The sequence below is a fragment of the Oncorhynchus mykiss genome, chromosome 15, assembly GCF_013265735.2.
Source record: "Oncorhynchus mykiss isolate Arlee chromosome 15, USDA_OmykA_1.1, whole genome shotgun sequence".
NCBI lineage: Eukaryota > Metazoa > Chordata > Actinopteri > Salmoniformes > Salmonidae > Oncorhynchus > Oncorhynchus mykiss.
The window spans coordinates 847,126-866,131 of NC_048579.1; positions in this window are offsets into that span (position 1 = coordinate 847,126).

The window sequence follows — 19,006 nt, forward strand, 5'->3', positions numbered from 1 at the left end:
CTGTTATGAACAGAGTGGATAAGTAGAATCTGTTATGAACAGAGCGGATAAGTAGAATCTGTTATGAACAGAGTGGATAAGTAGAATCTGTTATGAACAGAGCGGATAAGTAGAATATGTTATGAACAGAGCGGATAAGTAGAATCTGTTATGAACAGAGCGGATAAGTAGAATCTGTTATGAACAGAGCGGATAAGTAGAATATGTTATGAACAGAGTGGATAAGTAGAATCTGTTATGAACAGAGCGGATAAGTAGAATCTGTTATGAACAGAGCGGATAAGTAGAATCTGTTATGAACAGAGCGGATAAGTAGAATATGTTATGAACAGAGCGGATAAGTAGAATCTGTTATGAACAGAGCGGATAAGTAGAATCTGTTATGAACAGAGCGGATAAGTAGAATCTGTTATGAACAGAGCGGATAAGTAGAATCTGTTATGAACAGAGTGGATAAGTAGAATCTGTTATGAACAGAGTGGATAAGTAGAATCTGTTATGAACAGAGTGGATAAGTAGACTTTTACCCCTTTTTAGACTTCAGCTTTTGCCAAAGTTTCCAAAAATGGTATTGTTTAAAAGGAGTGCTAGGGCAAATTGAGTTATTGAACACGTGCCCTTCACAGAGTAAGCATTCTCTAACGGAAATATGCAAATACATGCTACAACAAGCCTAGGATCTTGCTAGTTCGTGCTTGGCTCTGCCCACCTCCTTGCTTAACTTGCTCCTATTGGAAACATAGGCTGTGGTGGAGCTGGAATCAGTTTGGTTTTGGGCTTATACAGTCATATGCTTTGTAATAGTGGAAGCAGAAGCACTGTTTGATTGAGTTGGCGTGAATGAAGTTGGTGAGAATGAAGACATGAAGAAGAAGGAGCTAAAAGCAGTTTCTTGTTGAACTGAGATTCATTAACAATTCTGCATTTTTTTGGAGATCCATTTGATGTTAATGGTGAAGGATGCATTGGGGAAGGTGGAGTCGGTCCAAATTTCGGTTCCGGTCTCGAGTCCACATCGTTCTTGTGTCGAATACATTTATACTCTGTCTTCACTCGGTTTCAGACATCGAGGACTCATAATTTCTTCCAGAGACCAGCAGACCAATTTCTTCCAAAACCCTCATAATTATCAGCTTCTTCTTCGCCAGGCCAAACATACACACTACCGGTCATAAGTATATATACACACACACTCCTTTCTGGAAACAATAATACTTAACAGCCCTTATACAGTGCAAGTCAAAAGTTTGGACACAGCTACTCATTCAAGGGTTTTTCTTTATTTTAACTATTCACTATAGAATAATAGTGAAGACATCAAAACTATGAAATAACACATATGGAATCATGTAGTAACCAAAAAAAGTGTTAAATTATATTTTAGATTCTTCAATGTAGCCATCCTTTGCCTTGATGACCACTTTGCACACTCTTGGCATTCTCTCAGCCAGCTTCACCTGGAATGCTTTTGCAACCATCTTGAAGGAGTTCCCACATATGCTGAGAACTTGTTGGCTGCTTTTCCATCACTCTGCAGTCCAACTCATCCCAATTGGGTTGAGGTCAGGTGATTGTGGAGGCCAGGTCATCTGATGCAGCACTCCATCACTCTCCTTCTTGGTCAAATAGCCCTTACACAGCCTGGAGGTGTGTTGGGTCACTGTCATGTTGAAAAACAAATGATAGTCCCACTAAGCGCAAACCAGATGGGATGGCGTATCGCTGCAGAATGCTGTGTCAACCATGCTGGTTAAGTGTACCTTCTAAATAAATCACAGACAGTGTCACCAGCAAACCACCATGACACCTCCAACCCATGCGTCATGGTGGGGACCACAAATGCAGAGATCATTCGTTCACCTACTCTGCATCTCGCAAAGACACTGAGGTTGGACCCAAAAATCTCTCATTTGGACTCATCAGACCAAAGGACAGATTTCCACCTGTCTAATGTCCATTGCTCGTGTTTCTTGGCCAAAGCAAATCTCTTCTTATTATTGGTGTCTTTTTAGTAGTGTTTTCTTTTCAGCACTTTGACCATGTTGATGCTGAGATGTCTGTTACTTAAACTATGTGAAGCATTTATTTGGGCTTCAATTTCTGAGGCTGGTAACTCTAATGAACTTATCCTCTGCAGCAGTGGTAACTCTGGGTCTTCCTTTCCTGTGGCAGACCTCATGAGAGCCAGTTTCAGAGAGAACAGTCTACGACTTGGGTGACTGGAGTCTTTGACAATTTTTTGGCCATTCCTCTGACATGGCCTAGTATATAGGTCTTAGATGACAGAAAGCTTGGCCTCAGTGATGTACAATACTGGGCCAGACGCACTGCCCTCTGTGGTGCCTTACGGTCAGATGCCGAGCAGTTGCCACACCAGGCGGTAATGCAACTGGTCAGGATGCTCTCGATGGTGCAGCTGAAGAACGTTTTGAGGAACTAGGAATCCATGCCATGTGAACCATGACAGTTCCTTAGTGATGTGGACACTGATGAATCTGAAGCTTTCGACCTGTTCCACAACAGCCCCATCAATTATTTTATTTAATCTTTATTTAACTTGGCAAGCCTGACGAACTCCCATTAGGCTGTTTCATCGTCGTCAGTGTTCAGGTCTACCACCGTCATGTCGTCTGATGATGTCAGCGAACTTAATGGAGGGTGTTGGAGTCTCCAAATGCATTTGTAGGTAGCTAGTTAACAGCCATGGAAGAAGGTCAACGGATAGCAGCTGTCAAATAAGGGAGAGAGTAGGCTGGCTACTCTGGATAGAGCAAGTACTTTTGTGTATTTCTAGTCCCTAGAGAGAAACTAAAGACGGAGATAATCTAGTCCCTAGAGAGAAATTGAGAACGGAGATAATCCAGTCCCTAGAGAGAAATTGAGAATGGAGATAATCCAGTCCCTAGAGAGAAACTGAAGACGGAGATAATCTAGTCCCTAGAGAGAAACTGAGGACGGAGATAATCTAGTCCCTAGAGAGAAATTGAGAACGGCGATAATCCAGTCCCTAGAGAGAAACTGAGGACGGAGATAATCCAGTCCCTAGAGAGAAACTGAGGACGGAGATAATCTAGTCCCTAGAGAGAAACTGAGGACGGAGATGAAAGTAACATAATATATTAATTTGAGTATAATGAAGCCTGTTTGTCTAATAATGACATTACCTTCCGTATTCCTATAGATCAAATTAAATATTATTTGTCACATGCGCCAAATACAACAGGTGTAGACATCACAGTGAAATGCTGAATACAACAGGTGCATTTCACCTTATAGTGAAATGCTTGGGTTGATGCACGGTGCGGTTTATCATCAGGAGTGTGACCAGGGAAATGTGGGACTGTCTCATGGGGGAATTCATGCCTGTCCCAACTAAGGACGACTGGAGCATCATCACTGTTGCCTTTGAAGAACAGTGGAACTTTCCTCATTTTCTGGGATCAGTGGATGGCAAGCATGTGGTCCTGCAAGCCCGGAGACCCCTGCCCCATGTCTTCATGGGAGACGAGACCTTTCCTCTCCGGAGAAACATCATGCGGCCCTTCCTTGGAGTGACCATCCCCAGTAGGAACAGGGTCTTTAAATACCGCCTCTCCCGGGACAGGCTGACCATCGAGTGCCCCTTCGGCATTCTTGCGTCCCAGTTGCGAATGTACCGCCCAGTCATTGGGTCCACCCTGCTAAAGCATAGGCTTGTGTAAAGGCTACCTGTGTCCTGTATGACTACACAAGAATGGACACGAGGACCAGGTGGGGACCTGCAGCTCTCCACCATGTGACAGAGGAGAGGTCTGCTGTTCTGCAGAATATTGCAAGGATGTGGGTCAACAGCGCATGATGTCTGCACAAAAACCAAGCAGGCTCTTTTAAGAGTCACACATATTCCAAAAATGTAGAACAGTTAGACACCCTACAACCCACACCTACACAATATTTAATCAATCTGATTGATGGATTGTGTTGTGCAGTAAGCAGGCTCAGGTGTATAACTGTGGCTCCTTCCACCTTCAAATAATAGACAAGATGGCCGACCATGGAGAATAGTAAGACACTCCATTATTTCTATAACTACGCTGTATGGTTTGTCCTCGTGTTCGTGTGAATGGGCTTGTTTTTCAGTACTCTGCAGCCACTTAGTGTGGACACCAGGTGAGGCCACAGACATACACACAGATTCCTCTTGAACACTGTCTCTTTAACTACCTTGTTGTCTCGATAACATTCTCCCTCCCACTCTCTAAATCCTCTAGGTTATATCAGCTGTGTTGGTGAACCCCTCCCCTTCTCCCCCTTCTGAACTGCCTGACCCATAGAGGGTACAGCATGATCAGAGTTGAGAGGTCACTTGGTCGGGTATTCTTCTTCTTCGTGTGTCTTTCTGGCAGACTAGACGGTTTGTTGCATATTGTTACATTACACATTTGTTTGGAAAAGGAAATTGCACCACCCTATAACCCTTTATACACAGAGGACAAAACATTAAGAACACCTGATCTTTCCATGACATAGACTGACCAGTTCAATCCAGGTGAAAGCTATGATCCCTTATTGATGTCGCTTGTTAAATCCACATCAATCAGTGTAGATGAAGACAGGTTAAAGAAGGATTTTTAAGCCTTGAGACACTTGAGCCATGAATTGTGTGTGTGTGTTCCATTCACGGGCACGACAACATATATAAGTGCCTGCTGAACGGGGGTATGGTAGTAGGTGCCAGGCGCGCTGGTTTGTGTCAAGAACTGCAACACTGCTGGCATTTCCACACTCAACAGTTTCCTGTGTGTATCAAGAATGGTCCACCACCCAAAGGACATGAAGCTAACTTGACACAACTGTGGGGAGCATTGGTGTCAACATGGGCCAGCATTCCTGTGGAACACTTTCGACACCTTCTATAGACCATGACCAGCGAATTGAGGCTGTTCTGTGGGCGTGGAGGGCTAATCCATTTTAGCCTTATTCTAAAATAGATGTTTATTTAGTAATCTACACACAATAAATACCCTTAATGACAAAGCAAAAACAGGTTAAGAATGTTTGGAAATGTATTTTAAAAAATACCTTATTTACATAAGCATTCAGACCCTTTGCTATGAGACTCGACATTGAGCTCAGGTGCATCCTGTTTCCAATTATGATCCTTGTGTCACGGCCGTCAACAGAAGTAGCCCAAAGCGCAGGGTGGTGAGCGTACATATTCCTTTATTTCTATGACGCCGACAAAAACAATAAACAATCCAAAACAACCGTGAAGCTAAAGGGCCACAAACAAAGTTAACCTCCCACAAAGACAGGTGGGGAAAAAGGGCTACCTAAGTATGGTTCTCAATGAGAGACAACGATAGACAGCTGTCCCTGATTGAGAACCATTCCCAGCCAAAGCATAGAAATACAAATAATAGAACTAAAGAACATAGAATACCCACCCCAAATCACACCCTGACCAAACCAAACAGAGACATAAAAAGGCTCTCTAGGGTCAGGGCGTGACTCCTTGAGATGTTTCTGCAACTTGATTGGAGTCCACCTGTGGTAAATTCAATTGATTGGACATGATTTAGAAAGGCACACACCTGTCTATATAAGGTCCCACAGTTGACAGTGGATGTTAGAGCAAAAACCAAGCCATGAGGTCGAAGGAATTATCCGTAGAGCTCCGAGAGAGCATTCTGTCGAGGGACAGATTTGGGAGAGGATAGCAGGTCCCCAAGAACACAGGGTCCTCCATCATTCTTAAATTAAATATGTTTGGAACTAACAAGACTCTTCCTAGAGCTGGCTGCCTGGCCAAACTGAGTCATTGGGGGAGAAGGGCCTTGGTCAGGGAGGTGACCAAAAACCCGATGGTCGCTCTGACAGGGCTCCAGAGATCCTCTGTGGAGATGGGAGAAACTTCCAGAAGGACAACCATCTCTGCAGCACTCCACCAATCAGGCCTTTATGCTGGAGTGGCTAGACAGAACCCACTCCTCAGTAAAAGGCACATGACAGCCCTCGTGGCGCTTGCTAAAAGGCACCTAAAGACTCTCAGACCATGAGAAACAATATCGTCTGGTCTGATGAAACCAAGATTGAACTCTTTGGCCTGAAGGCCAAGCTTCACGTCTGGAGGAAACCTGGCACCATCCCTACGGTGAATCATGGTGGTGGCAGCATCATGCTGTGGGGATGTTTTTCAGCGGCAGGGACTGGGAGACTAGTCAGGATCAAGGGCAAGATGAATGCAGCAAAGTACAGCGAGATGAATACCTGCTCCACAGCAGGTTTGGGGTGAAGGTTCATGTTCCACCAGGACAACGACCCTAGCACACATCCAAGACAACGCAGGAGTGACTTTGAGACTAGTCTCTTAATGTCCTTGACCCAGTCAGAGCCTAGACTTGAACAAAGTACTGAGTAAAGGGTCTGAATATTTATGTCAATGTGATGTTTCAGATTTTTATGTCATACGTTTTTTTTTTTGCGTCCTCATTATCGTGTAGTGCGTGTAGATTGAGGATTTGAAAAAAAAAAATATATTTTAGAATAAGGCTGTAACGTAACAAAATGTGGAAATAGTCAATGGGTCTGAATACTTTCCGAATGCACTCTATGTAGTGGTGTAATAATGTTATGTGATGTACTGTTTTATATTTTGTTTTATATGTAATGTTAAGTGCCTTAATGTGTTTGGTCCCCAGGAATGGGGATCCCTAATAATACTAATACTGGGCTCTACGCCCGCTCTGTAACACCTCCCGGTTGGACGCCGAGCTGTTGCAATACCAGCCAGTGACGCAACCGGTCAGGATGCTCTCGAGGGTGCAGCTGTAGAACTTTTTGAGGATCTGGGGACCCATGCCAAATCTTTTCAGTCTCCTGACCACCTCCCTATAGGCTGTCACATCGTTGTCAGTGATGAGGCCTACCACCGTTGTGTCATCAGCAAACTTAATGATGGTGTTGGAGTCGTGCCTGGCCATGCAGTCATGGGTGAACAGGGAGTACAGGAGGGAACTAAGCACGCACCCCTTGGGGGCCCCTGTCACATGGCTCTCCAGAGGGTGGTGCTGTCTGCACAACGCATCACCGGGAGCAAACTACCTGCCCTCAATGACACCTACAGCACCCGATGTCACAGGAAGGCCAAAAAGATCAAGGACATCAACCACCTGAGCCACGGCCTGTTCACCCTGCTATCATCCAGAAGGCGATGTCCGTACAGGGAAATCAAAGCTGGGACCGAATTGAAAACAGCTTCTATCGCAAGGTCATCAGACTGCTAAACAGCCATCACTAACTCAGAGAGGCTGCTGCCTACATTGAGACCCAATCACTGGCCACTTAATGGATCACTAGTCACTTTATACAATGCACTCTAAATAATGTCACTTTAATACTGTTTACAATACATGACTCATATCACATGTGTATATACTCTATTTTATACCATCTACTGCACCTTGCCTATGCCACTCGGCCATCGCTCATCCACATACTTACATGCATATATTCTCATTCACCCCTTTAGATTTGTGTGTATTAGGACGTTGTTGGGGAATTGTTAGATTACTTGTTAGATATTGCTGCACTGTCGGAACTAGAAGCACAAGCATTTCGCAACACTCTCATTCAAATCTGCTAACCATGTCTATGTGACAAATAAAATATTATTTGATTAGATTAGATAAAATATATATAATACATAGTTACTATAACTACTATATATATAATACATAGTTACTATAAATACTATATATATAATACATAGCTACTATAACTACTATATATAATACATAGTTACTATAACCACTCTATATAATACATAGCTATAACTACTCTATATAATACATAGTTACTATAAATACTATATATAATACATAGTTACTATAACCACTCTATATAATACATAGCTATAACTACTCTATATAATACATAGTTACTATAAATACTATATATATATAATACATAGCTACTATAACTATTATATATAATACATAGTTAGTATAACTACTATATATAATATATAGTTACTATAACTACTATATATAATACTTAGCTACTATAACTACTATATATATATATATATAAATAATTCATATTTAATATAACTACTTTACATAAAATAGAGCTACTATAACTACTATATAATACATAGTTACTATAACTACTCTATATAATACATAGTTACTATAAATACTATATATATATAATACATAGCTACTATAACTACTATATATAATACATAGTTACTATAACTACTATATATATAATACATAGTTACTATAACTACTCTATATAATACATAGTTACTATAACTACTATATATAATACACAGTTACTATAACTACTATATATAATACATAGTTACTATAACTACTATATATAATACATAGTTACTATAACTACTATATATATAATACATAGTTACTATAACTACTATATATAATACATAGTTACTATAACTACTATATATAATACACAGTTACTATAACTACTATATATATAATCCATAATTACAATATTTACTATATATATATAATACATAGTTACTATAAATAATACATCTACTATAACTACTATATATAATACATAGTTAGTATAACTACTATATATATATTTTTTCATTTTACCTTTATTTAACTAGGCAAGTCAGTTAAGAACAAATTCTTATTTTCAATGACGGCCTAGGAACAGTGGGTTAACTGCCTGTTCAGGGGTAGAACGACAGATTTGTACCTTGTCAGCTCGGGGGTTTGAACTTGCAACCTTCCGGTTACTACTAAAAATAATACATAGCTACTATAACTTCTATATATATAATACATAGTTACTATAACTACTATATATATATATATATATAGTATATAATACATAGTTACTATAACTAGCTATTGTTACTACTATATATAATACATAGCTACTATAACTACTGTGTATATATATATATATAAAATTCATATTTAATATAACTACTTTACATAAAATATAGCTACTATATAATACATAGCTACTATAACTACTATATATAATACATAGCTACTATAACTACTATATATAATACATAGTTACTATAACTACTATATATAATACATTGTTACTATAACTACAAAATATAATGCATATCTACTATAACTACTATATAGATAATACATAGTTACTATAACTACTATATAGATGATTAATATTTAATATAACTACTTTATATAAAATAGAGCTACTACTAGAGCTAATATAATACATAGTTACTACAACTACTATATATAATACATAGCTCCTATAAATGCTACTGGTCCAGGTCTTTGTCACTGCTCAAGGGGAGGAAGGCAACCAGATCCTCCAAGAAACCCAAGATGGCTGACGTTAGCAGGCTAAAGCCAGACGCCTCAGCCTCAGGGGCAATGAAGGGTGTAGAGACCAAAGCCAAGGCCCGCCCTGCCACCCCAGCCCCTGAGAACGCCCTAGTCATCCCCATAAGCGACAGCCCCCCTTCCTCACGCTGGAAACCAGGCCAGAAACCATGGAAACCTTCTTACCGTCTTACCCTCCCATGGGCCCCACATCCCCCAATACTGAGAAACAGTCCACAACCTCTAACATGTTGAAGGACCTCCCAGAGACCTCCCACCTGGAGAAGAGCCAGGTCTAGAAGACCCACAGATACCAGAGACATTCACACAGTGGATCCTACAGGATCCTACAGCCAGTCTCAGAGCCGCTTCAGGAATCACTTCCGGTCCAGGACGAGGTCGCCCGGTCACTACGACAGAAGGTCCTTCTCCTAAAGTAGGTCAGAATCCTAGAAGAAAGGCATCGACAAGAGACAGTCCATAGACGAGACCCAGTCCATTGAAAAGACAAAGCTAGACAAGGACTGGCGGCAGAATTACAGCGCTCTGAAGTGGATCAAGAACCTGGATAAGTACCTCACCGCTCATGATGCCCAGATCCACATTTGTATCTGATGATGGAACAGCCAGCGAACACATTCCTGGACCCAGGCATATTGGTTCCAAGGGACAGAAGCTCTTTCGCCCGTTATCAGAACAAGGACGTCCTCAGGCAATGGATGCAAAGGGTCTGAAAACAAACCAAAAGTCCTTGGAGGAACCCAGCAGCAGGCCAGAATGGGACAGTAACAGGGATAAACTAGGTAGAAAGAAAAGCCTGGTGAACAACCAGAAGTCTGAGGTTAGATCAGAGGAGGTTCTTGACCAGAGACTGGCAGCTCTAAGTGGGTGGGACTCAGAGACTCTGAGAAGATGCTGCCCAAGATGTTCCTATTAGAGAAGGAGGAGGGTGAGGCCAGCTCCGAGTCAGAACACGAACACTGTGTATTTGTATTTATTATGGATCCTCATTAGCCAAGGCAGCAGCTACTCTTCCTCTGGTTTATTATGGACCCCCATTAGCCAAGGCAGCAGCTACTCTTCCCGGGGTTTATCATGGATCCCCATTAGCTAAGGCAGCAGCTACTCTTCCTGGGGTCCTGCAAAATTAAGGCAGATTTTACCATTTTAAAAACATTACAGTACATTCACAGATATCACAACACACTGTGTGACCTCTGGCCCCTACTCCACCACTACCACATATCTACAGTACTAAATCCATGTGTGTGTATAGTGCGTATGTTATCGTGTGTGTGTGCACAGTAATATGAACAAAACTCCTGGAAACTCCGAAGCGCTGGTGCCTCCTGCACCTGTACACACTTCGACTCCATACTGCCACCCCATTGTAAGGAAACCCTGAGAATGGACCAGGGGCAGAGAGACTCAAGAGCAGGACGAAGAACAAACGTAAACACAAACGCAAGAATAGGAGCTCTACAATACAAAAACATTAAAAAAAATAACATAGAATGCCCACCCAAATCTCACCCTGACCAAACCAAAATAAAGAAAGAAAAAGCTCTAAGGTCAGGGCGTGACAATTCTGCTGTAAAGGATAGTCCTAAGAGAGCTGTCAGGGGAAGACAAGGCAAATCCCCATGTCTGAAAAAGGAGGACAAGGAGAGAATTCCAGCTTCACCCAACAGAAACGGTTCAGTACAGCCAACGCCTCACAGCATGGAAGATACAGAGGAGATAAACAAAAAAAACAACTGCCAACTCAAACCCAAAACATACTAAACCTCACAACCTCACTGCTAACCTGCCAAAGATGGAGCAGCCAGAAACAGTAGTAGATGCTATGGAGATCTGCAACCCAAAACACACAGACCTCCCTGAACCCTCCCCCAAGCCACCAGGCCCTCTTGGTCACCAGACATCAGTCTAAAAACCCTGGCTCCTCTGAGATGCACCTTAAAGAATGGAGATGTGTTCCTCTCACCTGTTATAGAACAACAGTCTACAGCCTCTCTGCAAGCTGTGATGCTACCTAGTGGGCAGCAGCAGGAAACTGCAGCAGGCAGAGCTGCTGGACCTCCTGTCAACCCCAATGGAATCTTCTAAATTGGGATGGCCGCTCTGCAGTCCCTGAACCCAAACCCCTCCTCCGTGGCCCGTCTGCTCCCCACCAGACCTCGGAGCACAGCGGGTCCCAGACCCAGCCCCACCACCAGCCCCAGGGAGGCATCAGGCCCCAGGGCAGCAGGACCCAGAGTCAGGTCAGGAGGACCCAGGGGGGAGTCAGCATCCAGATCAAGAGCCAGAGCAGGGTGCATCTGGGTCTCGTTGTTCGACGAGGTGCGGAAGACAGCCAGGCTGAACTAGAGGGCCTGAAGTCAGGACAGCAGCTCCAGCGAGGAGAGGTCTCCATCTAAAGCTGGAGCCAGAGGAGAGGCGGAGCAGCAGGATGTCTAGCCACTCCCACAGGTCCCGCTCCTCACAGTCAGTCTGACCTGCAGCAGAAATCCTTGCAGAATCTGTTCCACATTCTGACCTGCAGTTGAAGTCCTTCCAGAAGTCGTTCCATAGTCTGACCTGCAGTAGAAGTCCTTCCAGAAGTCGTTCCATAGTCTGACCTGCAGTAGAAGTCCTTCCAGAAGTCGTTCCACAGTCTGACCTGCAGTAGAAGTCCTTCCAGAAGTCGTTCCACAGTCTGACCTGCAGTTGAAGTCCTTCCAGAAGTCGTTCCACAGTCTGACCTGCGGTAGAAGTCCTTCCAGAAGTCGTTCCACAGTCTGACCTGCAGTAGAAGTCATTCTTGCAAAAGTGACTACTGCCCAGGTAGAGAGATGGAGGGCTCTGCCCAGATAGAGAGATGGAGAGCTCTGCCCAAGTAGAGAGATGGAGGGCTCTGCCCAGGTAAAGAGATGGAGGCCTCTGCCCAGGTAGACATATGGAGGCCTCTGCCCAGGTAGAGAGATGGAGGGCTCTGCCCAGGTAGAGAGATGGAGGGCTCTGCCCAGGTAGAGAGATGGAGGGCTCTGCCCAGGTAAAGAGATGGAGGGCTCTGCCCAGGTAGACATATGGAGGCCTCTGCCCAGGTAGAGAGATGGAGGGCTCTGCCCAGGTAGAGAGATGGAGGGCTCTGCCCAGGTAGAGAGATGGAGGGCTCTGCCCAGGCTAGAGAGATGGAGGGCTCTGCCCAGGCTAGAGAGATGGAGGGCTCTGCCCAGGCTAGAGAGATGGAGGGCTCTGCCCAGGTAGAGAGATGGAGGGCTCTGCCCAGGTAGAGAGATGGAGGGCTCTGCCCAGGCTAGAGAGATGGAGGGCTCTGCCCAGGCTAGAGAGATGGAGGGCTCTGCCCAGGCTAGAGAGATGGAGGGCTCTGCCCAGGCTAGAGAGATGGAGGGCTCTGCCGAGGTAGAGAGATGGAGGGCTCTGCCGAGGTAGAGAGATGGAGGGCTCTGCCCAGGCAGAGAGATGGAGGGCTCTGCCCAGGCAGAGAGATGGAGGGCTCTGCCCAGGCAGAGAGATGGAGGGCTCTGCCCAGGCAGAGAGATGGAGGGCTCTGCCCAGGCAGAGAGATGGAGGGCTCTGCCCAGTCAGAGAGATGGAGGGCTCTGCCCAGTCAGAGAGATGGAGGGCTCTGCCCAGTCAGAGAGATGGAGGGCTCTGCCCAGTCAGAGAGATGGAGGGCTCTGCCCAGGCAGAGAGATGGAGGGCTCTGCCCAGGCAGAGAGATGGAGGGCTCTGCCCAGGCAGAGAGATGGAGGGCTCTGCCCAGGCAGAGAGATGGAGGGCTCTGCCCAGGCAGAGAGATGGAGGGCTCTGGCAGGCAGAGAGATGGAGGGCTCTGTCCAGGTAGAGAGATTGAATTGATGATCTCTGTATTGATAATTCATGAGTCTGTTTCTGTCTCTGTCCTGATGATTCATGAGTCTGTTTTTGTCTCTGTCCTGATGATTCATGAGTCTGTTTCTGTCTCTGTCCTGATGATTCATGAGTCTGTTTCTGTCTCTGTCTTGATGATTCAGGAGTCTGTTTCTGTCTCTGTCCTGATGATTCAGGAGTCTGTTTCTGTCTCTGTCCTGATGATTCATGAGTCTGTTTCTGTCTCTGTCTTGATGATTCAGGAGTCTGTTTCTGTCTCTGTCCTGATGATTCAGGAGTCTGTTTCTGTCTCTGTCCTGGTGATTCCTTTGGGTCTAAAACAGTCTATTCAGCTAGTCTGATAGCCAGTCTGTTTCTGTCTCCGCCCTGATGTCCTGGTGATTCCTGTGGGTCTAAAACAGTCTATACAGCTAGTCTGATAGTCTGTTTTCGCTATCATGCCTAGTCCCTGTTACTTATTGTCATGGCAAAGTTGACAATGACAGCAATATAGTTGGTTAGTTGGCAAGAGTGCAAACAGATCTGGGATCAGGCTACTGAAGAGGCCTCCTTTTCTATTGGGAACATATACGGTTACTTCTTTTTTAAATTATTCTTATTTTTCACCTTTATTTAACCAGATAGGCTAGTTGAGAACACCTTTATTTAACCAGATAGGCTAGTTGAGAACACCTTTATTTAACCAGGTAGGCTAGTTGAGAACACCTTTATTTAACCAGGTAGGCTAGTTGAGAACACCTTTATTTAACCAGGTAGGCTAGTTGAGAACACCTTTATTTAACCAGGTAGGCTAGTTGAGAACACCTTTATTTAACCAGGTAGGCTAGTTGAGAACACCTTTATTTAACCAGGTAGGCTAGTTGAGAACACCTTTATTTAACCAGGTAGGCTAGTTGAGAACACCTTTATTTAACCAGGTAGGCTAGTTGAGAACAAGTTATCATTTACAACTGCGACCTGGCCAAGATAAAGCATAGCAGTGTGAACAGACAACACAGAGTTACACATGGAGTAAACAATTAACAAGTCAATAACACAGTAGAAAAAAAGAGAGTCTATATACATTGTGTGCTAAAGGCATGAGGAGGTAGGCGAATAATTACAATTTTGCAGATTAACACTGGAGTGATAAATGATCAGATGGTCATGTACAGGTAGAGATACTGGTGTGCAAAAGAGCAGAAAAGTAAATAAATATAAACAGTATGAGGATGAGGTAGGTAAATTGGGTGGGCTATTTACCGATAGACTATGTACAGCTGCAGCGATCGGTTAGCTGCTCAGATAGCAGATGTTTGAAGTTGGTGAGGGAGATAAAAGTCTCCAACTTCAGCAATTTTTGCAATTCATTCCAGTCACAGGCAGCAGAGAACTGGAACGAAAGGCGGCCAAATGAGGTGTTGGCTTTAGGGATGATCAGTGAGATACACCTGCTGGAGCGCGTGCTACGGGTGGGTGTTGCCATCGTGACCAGTGAACTGAGATAAGGGCGGAGCTTTACCTAGCATGGACTTGTAGATGACCTGGAGCCAGTGGGTCTGGCGACGAATATGTAGCGAGGGCCAGCCGACTAGAGCATACAGGTCGCAGTGGTGGGTGGTATAAGGTGCTTTGGTAACAAAACGGATGGCACTGTGATAAACTGCATCCAGTTTGCTGAGTAGAGTATTGGAAGCTATTTTGTAGATGACATCGCCGAAGTCGAGGATTGGTAGGATAGTCAGTTTTACTAGGGTAAGTTTGGCGGCATGAGTGAAGGAGACTTTGTTGCGAAATAGAAAGCCGACTCTAGATTTGATTTTAGATTGGAGATGTTTGATATGAGTCTGGAAGGAGAGTTTACAGTCTAGCCAGACACCTAGGTACTTATAGGTGTCCACATATTCTAGGTCGGAACCATCCAGGGTGGCGATGCTAGTCGGGCGTGCGGGTGCAGGCAGCGAACGGTTGAAAAGCATGCATATGGTTTTACTAGCGTTTAAGAGCAGTTGGAGGCCACGGAAGGAGTGTTGTATGGCGTTGAAGCTCGTTTGGAGGTTAGATAGTACAGTGTCCAAGGAAGGGCCGGAAGTTTACAGAATGGTGTCGTCTGCGTAGGTGTGGATCAGGGAATCGCCCGCAGCAAGAGCAACATCATTGATATATACAGAGAAAAGAGTCGGCCCGAGAATTGAACCCTGTGGCACCCCCATAGAGACTGCCAGAGGACCGGACAACATGCCCTCCGATTTGACACACTGAACTCTGTCTGCAAAGTAGTTGGTGAACCAGGCAAGGCAGTCATCAGAAAAACCGAGGCTACTGAGTCTGCCGATAAGAATATGGTGATTGACAGAGTCGAAAGCCTTGGCCAGGTCGATGAAGACGGCCGCACAGTACTGTCTTTTATCGATGGCGGTTATGATATCGTTTAGTACCTTGAGCGTGGCTGAGGGGCACCCGTGACCGGCTAGGAAACCAGATTTCACAGCGGAGAAGGTACGGTGGGATTCGAGATAGTCAGTGACCTGTTTGTTGACTTGGCTTTTGAAGACCTTAGATAGGCAGGGCAGGATGGAAATAGGTCTGTAACAGTTTGGGTCCAGGGTGTCTCCCCCTTTGAAGAGGGGGATGACTGCGGCAGCTTTCCAATCCTTGGGGATCTCAGACGATATGAAAGAGAGGTTGAACAGGCTGGTAATAGGGGTTGCGACAATGGCGGCGGATAGTTTCAGAAATAGAGGGTCCAGATTGTCAAGCCCAGCTGGGTCCAGGTTTTGCAGCTCTTTCAGAACATCTGCTATCTGGATTTGGGTAAAGGAGAACCTGGAGAGGCTTGGGCGAGTAGCTGCGGGGGGGGGGGGGGGGGGCGGAGCTGTTGGCCGAGGTTGGAGTAGCCAGGAGGAAGGCATGGCCAGCCGTTGAGAAATGCTTGTTGAAGTTTTCGATAATCATGGATTTATCGGTGGTGACCGTGTTACCTAGCCTCAGTGCAGTGGGCAGCTGGGAGGAGGTGCTCTTGTTCTCCATGGACTTTACAGTGTCCCAGAACTTTTTGGAGTTAGAGCTACAGGATGCAAATTTCTGCCTGAAGAAACTGGCCTTGGCTTTTCTGACTGACTGCGTGTATTTGTTCCAGACTTCCCTGAACAGTTGCATGTCTCGGGGACTATTCGATGCTATTGCAGTCCGCCACAGGATGTTTTTGTGCTGGTCGAGGGCAGTCAGGTCTGGAGTGAACCAAGGACTATATCTGTTCTTATTTCTGCATTTTTTGAACGGAGCATGCTTATCTAAAATGGTGAGGAAGTTACTTTTAAAGAATGACCAGGCATCCTCAACTGACGGGATGAGGTCAATATCCTTCCAGGATACCCGGGCCAGGTCGATTAGAAAGGCCTGCTTGCAGAAGTGTTTTATGGAGCGTTTGACAGTGATGAGGTGTGGTCGTTTGACTACGGATCCGTAGCGGATACAGGCAATGAGGCATTGATCGCTGAGATCCTGGTTGAAGACAGCGGAGGTGTATTTGGAGGGCCAGTTGGTCAGGATGACGTCTATAAGGGTGCCCTTGTTTACAGATTTAGGGTTGTACCTGGTGGGTTCCTTGATGATTTGTGTGAGATTGAGGGCATCTAGCTTAGATTGTAGGACTGCCGGGGTGTTAAGCATATCCCAGTTTAGGTCACCTAACAGAACAAACTCTGAAGCTAGATGGGGGGCGATCAATTCACAAATGGTGTCCAGGGCACAGCTGGGAGCTGAGGGAGGTCGGTAGCAGGCGGCAACAGTGAGAGACTTATTTCTGGAGAGAGTCATTTTTAAAATTAGTAGTTCGAACTGTTTGGGTATGGACCTGGAAAGTATTACATTACTTTGCAGGCTATCTCTGCAGTATACTGCAACTCCCCACCCTTTGGCAGTTCTATCTTGACGGAAAATGTAATAGTTGGATATGGAAATCTCAGTATTTTTGGTGGCCTTCCTAAGCCAGGATTCAGACATGGCAAGGACATCAGGGTTAGCAGAGTGTGCTAAAGCAGTGAGTAAAACAAACTTAGGGAGGAGGCTTCTGATGTTGACATGCATGAAACCAAAGCTTTTTCGATCACAGAAGTCAACGAATGAGGGTGCCTGGGGACATGCAGGGCCTGGGTTTACCTCCACATCACCCGCGGAACAGAGGAGTAGTATGAGGGTGCGGCTAAAGGCTATCACGTAAAGTGTATGTGTGTATGTATATATATATTATAGACACAACGATAGTCACGTCTATATTAGGTTTTGATTGGCCAATGCATGTTAAAGTGAGTTTTTCCCCTCTTTTCTCTGTCAGTACTCCATATTCCTGAACGAATTTGGGACCTCAGCTGAGAACTCCATTCTCTAAATGATCACCAGATGGCACCTCGATCGGTTTGCAGGTGTTCTTGCAAAATAGGTGTTTAATTCCTTAGCGTTATCTAATAGGCACTTTTTTTTAAATGACCTCCAAGAAATTCCACAAAGTTGTCAACAGCGACACACGAATCACAGAGAACAATTATTTATGAACACTTCCTTCCGTTTGAATATTGAAGAAAGGTGTTGTTGATTTAATTAAAAACAATATTTTCTCTTTATTTTACAGCAAACAATGAAGGAAAGCTAACTAATTACATGAGGGCTAACAGGCTAATATGACATTTTTGTTGAAGGACAAACAGAAAATTATGGACAGAATTAGGATTACAGATCATACAGTCTCATTCAAAGTGAAAAATGCAGCATGTCGTCATTGAAGATTTATCGTTTCTAGGTACAGAGCTGCGACGCAAACTGAAAACTAGCCACTCTCTCGTATCTTAGCAACAGTAGCTAGCTAACTAGTTTTTATAATATAACTAACGTTATATCCCGACAACATTGACGCTCAATCTATTTTTGTTCTCAGCCATATCTAGAATTGAATTCAAGCCAGATACAATTTCAATAAAGGCTATCTGTTTTGTTAGTTGACTTTGTAACACTAGCCAGGCGTGTGGGTTCGCAGCATGGCATTAATGGTAACCAAGCCTGTTCTCAGAGCAGGCCTGGTTGTACCTAAACATGCTCGAGTCGCTTTGGGGACAATTGTTGCATTTTAGCTAACCCTAACTTTTTTTCCCTAACCTTAACCTAAATCCCTGTCACGTCCTGACCTTAGTTCCTTTTTTATGTCTCTATTTTAGTTTGGTCAGGGCGTGAGTTGGGGTGGGCATTCTATGTGTTGTTCTATGTTTTTGTATTTCTGTGTTTGGCCTGGTATGGTTCCCAATCAGAGGCAGCTGTTTATCGTTGTCTCTGATTGAGAACCATACTTAGACAGCCTGTTTTCCCACTATGGGTTGTGGGTAGTTTTTCCACTCTGTGTCTGCACCAGACAGAACTGTTTCCTGTTGGTCTAGTTTTGTTATTTTGTCTTAGTGTTCTGAGTTAAAATAAATATGAACATGGACACTTACCACGCTGCGTATTGGTCCGATCCTTCCTACTCCTCCTCAGAAGAGGAGGAAAACCGTTACAATCTCCTAACCTGCCAAGTTCAATCTCCTAACCTGCTACCTGCTAGTTGTGAGAATCATTATACCACCATGCTAATTAGCGTAATAAAAATATATTTTTGCATTGGATGCGTCTCAATCCACCACATCCACCTATGTCGCACTGCGGTGAAAGGTGACAGGTGAAAGGTGACAGGTGAAAGGTGATTGTAATTAAATTGTTGCCAGCAGCACATTAACAGTCATCAACGATAACATGAAAACAGCCTAACCAGCTCTGCTAGGGCGAGTAAAATGGTT